The following is an 11,359-nucleotide window of genomic DNA, read 5'->3' on the forward strand; positions in this document are numbered from 1 at the left end:
TAAAAAAAATTAAAAATATATATTTATCATCATCTCCATCCTTCACAGTACTTGTCAATTGAGTCCATTTTACAGATGACAAAGCTGAGGCCAGAAGTGATCCAGTGATTCCTCAAGACAAGAAAGCAGTATGGAGTAGAGGTGGAACCAGGGTATTTCTTGGGCTCCCACCACTGAGGTCAGAACTCTAGGCAGTGATCAGCACCTGGTGACATGCACCAACTGTGTGCTGAATGACTTTGGAGAAAGGTCGAAATCCACCACAGTCTGTGGGGCTCTCAGAGTGGGTGGCCAGGGATTATGCTCCAGTTAGGCAACTTTCTCGGTCCAAGCCTGGACACCATGCAAAAATTTCCAAAAAAGGGCAGTAATGGAGTAATTGAAGAACAGAACAAATATGAGACATACAAAAAACAAATAGCTAAATGGAAGAAGTAAACCCTCAGTTTTTTGTTTTGTTTTGTTTTGTTTTGTTTGAGGTACTGGAGAGTGAACCCAGGACTTCATATGTGGGAAGCTGGCGCTCAACCACTGAGCCATATCAGCTTCCCTGAGTTAGTTTTTTCATTTGTTTGCTTGTTGTCTATTTTATTGTTTTTAGGAGGCACAGGGAACCAAACCCAGGACCTCCCTTTGGGAAGCAGGTGCTCAATTGCTTGAACCACATCCGCTTCCCCTCAGTTAATATTTTAAGTGTCAATGGATTAAATTCCCCTATAAAAGGCAGAGATTGGCAGATTGGATGAAAAAATATGATCCATCTAAATGCTGTCTATAAGGAACTCACTTTAGGTACAAAAGACACAAAGAGGTTGAAAGTAAAAGGGTGGAAAAAGACATTCCAACTAAGAATAGTCAAAAAGAGCAGAGTAGCTATAATATTGTTACTGGCTCTGGTTTCTGGGCTTCTAGGATCTTGGCTTGTGTCACATAAAAGAATTTAAGGACAAAAAAGAATTTAGGGTAGGCAAGGGAGTAAAGAGTTTTTAAAGAAAATGAGAAAAGTATATGGTCCACGCCAAGGCCAAGGCATGGACCATGGGTGTATTGCAGGGTGTGTTGTGCACCTGGGTCCCCAGGTCAGGGCTTTCCCGCTTCCCTGAGGTGGCTCCCTCATCTGTTTGTTTGTTTTTTTTTTTGCTTGTTGTTTGCACTTATCTGCTTGCTGTTTTTGCTCATTGTTTTTGTTCATTGTCTGCTTGTTTTTTCTTTAGGAGGCACCAGGAACCGAACCGGGACCTCCTATGTGGGAGGTGGGCACTAAACTGCCTGAGCCACATCCACTCCCTGCTTGTTTGTTTTTGCTTGCTGTCTTGCTCATTGTCTGCTCATTGTTTTTGCTCAATGTCTGCTCGTTGTCTGCTTCTTGTTTATCTTCTTTAGGAGGCACCAGAACTGAACCTGGGACCTCCCATGTGGGAGGCAGGTGCTCAACTTCTTGAGCCAATCCACTCTCCAGGTCAGGCTTTTTAAAGTCTGTTTCCTGTTTTGATTGGTTGCCCCACATGTGATTTCTCAAGGGGCCAATGGTGAGGTCTCTTGAGGATATCTGGGGCCTTCCCTGAACCCCAAATGGGATTCTCATTCCGAATGAGATTCTCATTCCAAATAAGATTCTCATTCCAGGATCTTGTGGGATCCCTCAGGAGGTTTCTGGGTGGGGTCTCATGGCCATGTGGTTAGCTGGCCATGTTATCTGCCAGCCATGTTCTCTTCCAGGTCTTTAGCTGTGACCCAAGTCTTCCCTTTCTGTATATTAACCTGCCTCAGTGTCCCCCTCAGAGGGTTTACACCCTTATCTCAAGGGGGTGCTGAAGAGTGATGGTCATTCTTCTATAGCTGCTTTCTGCTGGTTAGGGGGAGTAGACCCTACCTGATAAGGTGCAAAACCCTCTGGCTCTTCTATTGCGGTTGAGAGAAAACAGGTCCAGCACCCTGACTGAAACTGGGTGAAATCCCTGCATGTCTAATAAGGCATTGACTCTGTAAGAAATAAATTTAATTAGAATTTTGAAGATACATGGTCCTATGGATAAAGGATAAAGAAGATTGTGGTAGGTGGGCCCAAAAAGGGACCATGAGAATGAGGAAGGCCTTCAGAGGTTACATCCTCCCGAAGATGATGGAAAACAGCATTCTCCCTTGAGTTCTTTTATGCTGTTGGATAACTCAGGGAGAGATTGTGCTAGACCTGCTGGGTTTAGTATAAACTGGCAACCCAGTTCCCATGGTGGTGGTTATGCCTGGGACAGCTAGGAGAGGTATGATGAGAGGCAATGCCCTAGACTTAAACTCACAAAGACAGTATAGGCAACAAAAAGACAAACATGTGGCAAGCAAAATAAAGATAATACTTAAGAGAGCCATTCCTTTATCTTATAGGCACATTCATTAACTACTTAGAAAATGAATTAAATTGACCAGGACTTTTAACATGTTCAATATCCCTCTGCATATGATCTAGAATAAAAAGATATCATCACAATCATCAAGGCATGTAGGTATAGTACTTAATACTGATTATTGCACTAATCAATGCATAAGTTTCCTTTGAGCTGCAATTAATAGATCTAAGCTCCAGGTCTGGAACACCATACAAGTTATCTCTCCATGGAAGTAGACTATAATACCAATTGTGTTTGTTTACCACATTACTCTGGTAATTATCGCTCCACTTGGTGTGTCCTACTCACAGCCATCATGCTGCAGCACAGTTGATCCTAGAGAGAGGCTGGAAAGTAGGCTCCAGTGTTTCACTGGCCTGGTGCATAGTGCACTTCAGCACCATGAAACAGAGCCAGTCTGGAAGCAATGTCCTGTGGGAGTTGGTGACCCGAGGGTATCGGGAATGAAAGAAATGAAGAAAAAAGGAGAGAGCTGGAATCAGGGGATCTGCGAGTAGAGACTCATCAGACAACTTTATTGATTACAAGGGGCTCTTTATATACCACAGTGTACGGGTCTACAAGCAGGACGACGACAGCCTACGTGCCAATAAGCACAGACCTAGTAGAAACATAGGTTACAAGACATTAAGGAGCAACTCGTATTAACTATCAACATTACCTATAGAAAAAAATCTTATCTCAAGGTGCAAAGTCTAAGTGTTCTATACATTACAAAAGGTATGAGCTCATCTTTTCCTTCAGCCTTTAACAGCTTCCGCTCATTTGCTGGGAACTCCCAATCGCTGCATTCCTTAGGTTGCAAGCGTAGTCATGGAGACAGCACGTCTCTCCTTGAGAGGCCATTGTGCCTCAGTTTCCAACAATATCCATTGTATATCTGGCCATACTGAGCTATTGCCATCTGCTATGGGAGTCTAAAACTGCAACACACTCTCCATCCACTTGAGGAACATGTTTACAAATGTAGTAGATACTTTTATTGTTTTAGGGGTTGCAGTGACCAATCAAGCCAATAATTCAAATAGAGAAGTACCATACAGGATACCTGGGCCTGATTTGAATGCACAAGAGAGTTTGACAATACTGAAGTCTATTGCTTTGGATTTTTATATACTCCCTAATATTTCCAATGCAATGTATAACATATCAAATGAACTTAACTTTTGCCAGGATTACTTTAATTAAAAGATATTTTTGCTTTAGCAGCACAGGAAAACTACCCTCTCAATTATCTTACATATCAAGGAGGCCTCTGACAGGTTTCCCTATTATGAAGTTACTTTCCCCCCTCCCCCTCCCTGCTGTTTGTGCTGCCTGTGTCCATTCATTCTGTGAGCTTCTGTATCTATTTCTCTTTTTCTCTTCTCATCTTTCTCCTCTAGGATTCACTGGGATTCGATCCTGGGGACCTCTGATGTGGAGAAAGTTTCCCTGTCAATTGCACCACCTCAGTTCCTGGTCTCTACTGAGCTTCACCTTGACTCTCCCTTGGTCTCTCTTTTGTTGTGTCATCATCATGCTGCGTGACTCACTTGCGTGGGCACTGGCTTGCCATGCAGACACTCAGCTTGCCACACAGCACTTGCGGAGGCACTTGGCTCACCACTCAGGCATTCAGCTCCCCACGTGGCACTCACACAGGCACTCGGCTCACCACAAAGGCACTGGCTCACCATGTGGGCACTTGCATGGGCACCTGGCTCACCATGCAGGCACTTGGCTTGCCACACAGGCACTCAGCTCGCCACGTGGGCACTGGCTCGCCATGCAGGCACGCTTTCTCCTCTTCTTTTTCACCAAGAGGACCCAGAGATTGAACCCAGGTCCTTCTATATGGTAGGAGGAGACCTTATCACTTGAGCCACATCCACTTCCCTGAAGTTACTTTTTGCTCTCAATATCAATTAGGTTTTCTGATTAATAATGGCTTCCTGGAATTAGCCATTTAAATACTTCATTTTAGAAGATGCTTTTATGAACTTCTTATAATAACCAGAAGTTACTTTACCTTTAAATAAGCTTATTAAATTACAATTAGCAACCAATGAAATTTACTTTTATCTTAATTTCATTAAACATGAAGTTACGATGTTAATAGCTTTAAAGATTTAATACATATAAAGTTAATTTATTTAATTGACATCCTATAAACCTAGGGAGATAACACCCAAGCTAAATAAAATTGAAACCCTTATAGTTTATGCAGGGAAGTTTCTTTTTCCTTCCTTTGCAGGATGCTAAAAGATCTTTTCTTTAATAAAATTATAAAACTGTGAATAATCTTAAAAGCATACTGACCACTAGGTTCTGGAATATATTATAATTGTTTAATTTGTTTTAAAAGATCTTTCCGTAGTTTTCAAGGACTTTTCCTTTACTTACTGAAATTTGGTAGTAGGATTATTAATCACCCATATTTTAAGGCTGTTAAAAGGTTTAAATTAAGGAATTACAGGACAAACTATGATTCTTAATTCCCCATCCGAAGACAGAGTTTTAATCTTTTTTTAAAAAGATTTATTTATTTATTTGTTTGTTTATTTATTTATTTATTTCTCTCCCCTTCTCCGCCCCACCCCAAGTTGTCTGCTCTCTGTGTCCATTTGCTGTGCGTTCTTCTTGTGTCCTGCTTGTATTCTTGTCAGCGGCACCCAGAATCTGTGTCTTGTTTTTGTTGTGTCATCTTGCTGTGTCAGCTCTCCGTATGTGTGGTGCCACTCCTAGGCAGGTTGCACTTTTTTCACACTGGGCAGCTCTCCTTACAGGGTGCTCTCCTTGAACGTGGGGCTCCCCTATGCAGGGGACGCCCCTGCGTGGCACAGCACTCCTTGCGTGCATCAGCACTGTGCATGGGCCAGCTCATCACACGTGTCAGGAAGTTCTGGGTTTGAACCTTGGACCTCCCATGTGGTAGGTGAATGCCCTATCCGTTGGGCCAAATCCATGTCCCTAATCTTTTTAACAATATGAATAAAGCTCTTTTAAGAATTTTCATTTGTTAATTTGATATTACCATCCCAATGTGTAAAAATATAGCAAATAGGCAGACACAAATAACTCACTGTTATTTATCATTTTCAATTTCTTACAAAATAAGTTTAACTGTAAAATAACATTTAAAAGATTTCTTTGAAGACTTTTTCTAATTACTCTAATTTGCACTGTCACCATAAAGTGTTATTTTTTTTCCACACTTTTTATGTGTGACCATGAAGTTTTGCACAAGAATTTTGTTCTTTGATTATTGGCTTATAATCAAATTGTTTCCAATGCTTTAAAATACAATTTACACTATAAGGTATGAAATGATTTAAAGAAACAACTACAATTTACATTTGCCTTTACTTCAGAGCTTTGCTTATTTCCCATTTTGACTTTGACAGAGCTTGGATGAGCAATACTAATTCTAGTATATATACTAATTCTAGTATATACTCAATACTAATTCATTGAAGTCTCAGGGACACCTGGTTTCTTTCATGGACTGCTGCTTTTAGGAACATGAACAGTCAAGGTAGTAGGTCCCCTACTCCCCACTCCTTGGAGATAACAGGACTCTGGCGGCTGCTGGACTAGAAGAGTGAACATCCAACTCCGAGGGTCAAGAATTCCACCAGGCAGCAATCTAGTTCACAGCTGGAGTCACAAGAGAAAGCAGGGTCATTAATTCCAGTGGAAGGACAGGAGACAGGGGTGTCTTAAATTTGCCTTCCCCTGAGCTATGGGGGGCAGACATAGTCATGAAACAACCATAAGCAAAAAACAAAAACAAACCATAAGCAAAGACAAACTCAGCTTAGAATTATCATCACAACAGCTGAAATCCAAGGGGGAGGTGATGTTAGTAAACTAGTCACAAAATAACCTTTATTAAAGGTTAAGTTTAGTTTACAATTACCATTACTATAGTCAAGCATAAGTGAGGGTTCAGCTGAACCTGAAGTAACCATAAACAAAGGTAAATTAGTCTAAGATTACCATCACAGTAGTAGGTTGTAGGCTATATCAAGCCAGTTATAGCAATTTCAGATACTATTATCCTTCTGCTGTTTTATAATATAAAGGCTTCTATATAACAATCTTAACTCTCAGTTACAGTTTCTGGTAAGTTTTCATTTTAAAAGAAAATTGGGGGAAGCAAATGTGGCTCAAGCAGTCAGGTGCCTGCCTCCCACATGGGAGGTCCCAGGTTCAGTTCCCAGTGCCTCCTAAAGAAGACGAGTAAGACAGTGAGCAGGCACAACAGGCTGGCACAGCCAGCTGGCAGGGCAAGCTGATGCAACAAGATGACTCAATGAAGAGACACAACAAGAAATACAACAAGCAGGGAGTGGAGGTGGCTCAAGGGATTGGTCACCTCTCTCCCACACAGGAGGTGCCAGGTTCAGTTCCCAGTGCCTTCTAAAAAGAAGACAAGCATACAACAACAGATGCAGAGAGCAGACGTGAGTACAAACGAGGAGGGAGATAAATAAAATCTTTTTTACAAATTGGGCACTTTTATCACCTAAGCAACTAAAACTATTTTATTAGTAACAACTTTGCTAAGTTTTTCTGCCTTTCCAGTAGTTGAACCATTTCTACTTGTGAATTATACATCAGATCCAATTGCAAGACAGTATTGACATTTTAAGATTCATTTTTTGGTTACCTTTCACTAATTTGTAACAGGCAAACCACAAATCTGATTTATGAGTTCCTAGATATAAGCAGACTGGCAAAGTTAAAGCAAGCACAGATTAGAACAGAAGAGAGAGGGAAACAGACGTAGCTCAACAGATAAAGCATCTGTCTACCATATGGAGGGTCCAGGGTTCGATCCCCAGGGCCTCCTGACCCATGTGGTAAGCTGGCTCATGCGCAGTGCTGCACCCACAAGGAGTGCCATGCCATGCAGGGCGTCCCTGCATAGGGGTGCCCAATGTGCAAGGAGTGTGCTCTGTAAGGAGAGCTGTCCTGCATGAAAAAAGCGCAGCCTGCCCAGGAGTGGCGCCACACACACCGAGAGCTGACACAGCAAGATGACATAACAAAAAAGCGACACGGTTTCCCAGTGCCGCCCAGACACTGCAATCGGACGCAGAAGAACACAGTGAATGGACACAGAGAGCGCAGATGGGATGGGGGTGGGGGGAACTCCAAAGGGGAAGGGGAGAGATGTAAATAAAATTAAATTAAATTAAAAATGCCCTAAAAAAAAAAAAAGAAGAGAGAATTTTACACACTTAGCGTAGGGAAAGACTTGACTTTAGAATTACCTAGACGCAAAGTTCCCTGTGTCTGTCCATGGCAGAAACCTCACGTGGAATCTTCCAGCTTCATTCCTCCAGGAAAATCCCTGGGCAGCTGCTAAGGAGCTAAGGGGTCCAGAGAAGCCCTGCCCCAACAAGACATGAATTGGGGCTTCTCTGGGGACTGCATCCCATTAGTTACCTCCTGCAAGGGGTAAAGCGTTTTGAGGCCTTTTTGCTGGAAGGATTGGAGCGTTACAAGGGAATAAGCAGGGAGCTGGGAATACCCAGGAACCTTCTACTCTTAATTGATAGTCTATGAGGAGGTGCCTTATTCTACAGAAGAGAAGTTTAGTAAATGGCCTAGACTGTGATTCCGCATAGGCACAACCAAGGTTTGGAGATGTCAGGTGAGCAGGCTAGAACCGAGTAATTGGCTCCCGTGTTAATTAAGAAATTAACAACCTTACCTGCCACATCCAGGGTCACCGAGGCTCCGGGTTGAGGATTCAGGCACGGCTTCAGGTCCCTTCCGTCTTCCCCTGGGACAAGTCCCGGCTTGAGGGAGGCAGCTTGGGGCCAGGTTTCCGCTGACGTGGAGCCTGGATTCTGGGAACCCTGAGGCGATGATGCCTTTAACAGTGGCAGTTAAAAGGCGAGCCTGTCCCGGACCCTGTGGCGCTGCCCCCCCTTTACCTTCTCCACCTTGGCGGCTTGGTCTTGATTGGTGAAAACTAAGGAGGCTGTTTCTAAAAAGCAGTTAGTGGAAGTCTGGGGGCCCAGGGAAACTTTCTGCAGCTTTCTGCGGGTATCCGCGGCAGGCTGGAGTTCTAGGAAGTTCTCTCCTCCTCCAGAGTTAAGATCCACCAAGAGGGTAGTTTTATTGCCTCTATCAGCTTTCTTTGAAATAAGGCTGGGTTTTTAAGTTCTGCTTCTGAGCAATTTCCCTGAGCTTTGAATTAACTGGTTTGGTAGTGCGTTTCCCCGTCCCCTTTGAGGAGACATGGCCACGTGGTCTCTGGCCCTCAGATCTGCCTGTCCTCTCCTTCTCTCTTACACAGGTTTAACTGGAATTCAGGGTCCCAATGCAGAGACCACCCTCGGTCATCCTGCGGCCACTTGGTATGGCAGGAAAAGATGAGCCTCTTTCTTTTTAGACTGTCAGTAGGCAGGTTGTCACAATTAGAAGCCGCGCATTATCCTAGGGGAGGAGAAACCCATTTGTCAGTCTTGGTGGCGTCCCACACTAGACCTCGTTGAACAGATCGCCCACCAAGCCAGCGTCCTGGAGCTCAGGAGTCCTGCTCGCTGTCCCCATGTTCCAGGGACCAGGAGCTTTACGTCTCTGACCATCCCCAGAGACTTAGAGATCTTGGGAGACATCTGGGTCTGGTTCCCAGAACTTAGCTCCCAAACCAGGCTTTCCCGCTGGGAAAGGGACCGGCTAGTATCCTTTCTTTTGTGTACTTTGCATAAGTCTTAGGAGATAGCCATGGGAAGTGGATGTGGCCCAATGGATAGGGCGTCCGCCTACCGCCCGGGCCTCCTTGACCCGTGTGGAGCTGGCCCATGCGCAGTGCTGATACGCACAAGGAGTGCCGTGCCACGCAGGGGTGTCCCCAGCGTAGGGGAGCCCCACGCGCAAGGAGTGCGCCCCGTAAGAAGAGCCACCCAGCGCGAAAGAAAGTGCAGCCTGCCCAGGAATGGCGCCGCCCACATGGAGAGCTGACACAGCAAGATGACGCAACAATAAATAGACGCAGTTTCCTGGTGCCATCAAGGGTGCAAGCGGACACAGAACACACAGCGAAAGGACACAGAGAGCAGACAACGGGGGGGAAGGGGAGAGAAATAAATAAAAATAAATCGTAAAAAAAAAGGCAATTAAGGGGAAGCAAATGTGGCTCAAGCAGTTGGGCACCTGCCTACTACATGGGAGGTCTGGGTTCCATTCCCAGTGCCTCCTAAAAAGGATGAGCAAGACAGTAAGCTGATTCAATGGGCTGGCATGGTGAATTGATGCAATGACATGTTGTAGCAAGATGATGCAATGAGGAGACACAATGAGGAAACACAATGAGAGACACAACGAGTAAAAGTGGCTCAAGCTATTGGACACCTCCCTCCCACATGAAAGGTCTCAAGTTTGGTTCCTGGTGCCTCCAAAAAAGAAGACGAGCAGATACAGAGAGCACACAATGAATGAAGAAACACAGAAAGCAGGCAGCGAGTACAAACAATGAGTAGGGGTAGAAATAAATAAATAAAATAAATCTTAAAAAAAAAAAAGAGGGCGGCGGACTTGGCCCAGTGGTTAGGGCGTCCATCTACCACATGGGAGGTCCGCGGTTCAAACCCTGGGCCTCCTTGACCCGTGTGCAGCTGGCCCATGCACAGTGCTGATGCACGCAAGGAGTGCCTGCCACACAGGGGTGTCCCCGCCTAGGGGAGCCCCACATGCAAGGAGCATGCCCCATAAGAAGAGCCACCCAGCGTGAAAGAAAGTGCAGCCTGCCCTGGAGTGGCCCCACACACACGGAGAGCTGACAAGATGACGCAGCAAAAAGAAACAGAGATTCCCGTGCCGCTGACAACAACAGAAGCGGACAAAGAAGACACAGCAAATAGACACAGAGAACAGACAACTGGGGTGGAGGAGGAAGGGGAGAGAAATAAATTTTAAAAATAAATAAATAAATAAAAATTTTTTAAAAAGAAGGAACGGATGTGGCTCAAGCTGTTGGGTGCCTGCCTCCCACATAGGAGGTCCCAGGTTCAGTTTCCACTGCCTCCTAAAGAAGACAAAACAACATCGAGCTGACAACAAGCAGATACTGAGAGAGAGAAAAACAACAAGCACGCAACAGGCAAACAACGAGCAGTCAATGAGCCAAAAAAAAAACCAAAATGAGCAGGGAGGAGATGTGGCTCAAGCCGTTGAGCAACCGCCTCCCACATGGGAGGTCCCAGATTTAGTTCCAGTGCCTCCTAAAGAAAAAACAGACAACTATCAGACAAGAAGCAAAAAACAAGTAGTAGACTGAGCAAAAACAATGAGCAAACAGATGAGGGAGCCGTCTCAGAGGGGGAAACAAAAGAAGGAAAATCTTAAATCAATAACCAAACCTTCCGGGAAGTGGATTTGGCTTAGTGGATAGAGTGTCCACCTACCACATGGGAGGCCAAGGGTTCAAACCCAGGGCCTCCTGACCCGTGTGCAGCTGGCCCATGCACAGTGCTGATGCGTGCAAGGAGTGCCCTGCCATGTAGGAGTGTCCCCCGCAAAGGGGAGCCCCACGTGCAAGGAGAGCTGCCCCGTTAAAAAAGTTCAGCCTGCCCAGGTGTGGTGCTGCACACACGGAGAGCTGACGCAGCAAGATGCTACAATGAAAAGAAACAGATTACCGGTGCCACTGACAACAATAAAAGTGGACACAGAAGAACACACAGCAAGCAGACAATTTGGGGGGAGGGAGGGGAAATAAATAAATAATCCTAAAGAAAAAATAACCAAACCTTTCATTTTAAGGAGCTAGAAAAAGAAGAGCAAACATAAACCCAAAACAAATAGAACTATGGAGATAATTATAGATAAGAATAGAAATAAATGAAATAGAGAATGGAAAGTAGAATCAACAAAACCAAAAGGTAGACCTGACCTGGAAAAACACACCTGTAGAGTCTCAGTCTTGGGTTTTTCGAGGTGCAGTTTGCTCCCAT

At 44.6% G+C, this 11,359-nt stretch overlaps 1 long non-coding RNA gene across 1 annotated transcript; it reads right to left on the reverse strand.

Annotated features, from left to right (window-relative positions):
* Nucleotides 1-2,886: 2,886 nt before the first annotated feature.
* Nucleotides 2,887-8,840, reverse strand: LOC131276108 (uncharacterized). Its single transcript, XR_009183599.2, has 2 exons — nt 8,110-8,840; nt 2,887-6,044 (listed from the first exon to the last, which is right to left on the reverse strand). It is a non-coding gene; the product is annotated as an uncharacterized lncRNA (long non-coding RNA).
* Between the last annotated feature and the right edge of the window lie 2,519 nt (nt 8,841-11,359).

This window comes from Dasypus novemcinctus, chromosome 26, assembly GCF_030445035.2.
Source record: "Dasypus novemcinctus isolate mDasNov1 chromosome 26, mDasNov1.1.hap2, whole genome shotgun sequence".
Classification (NCBI taxonomy): domain Eukaryota; kingdom Metazoa; phylum Chordata; class Mammalia; order Cingulata; family Dasypodidae; genus Dasypus; species Dasypus novemcinctus.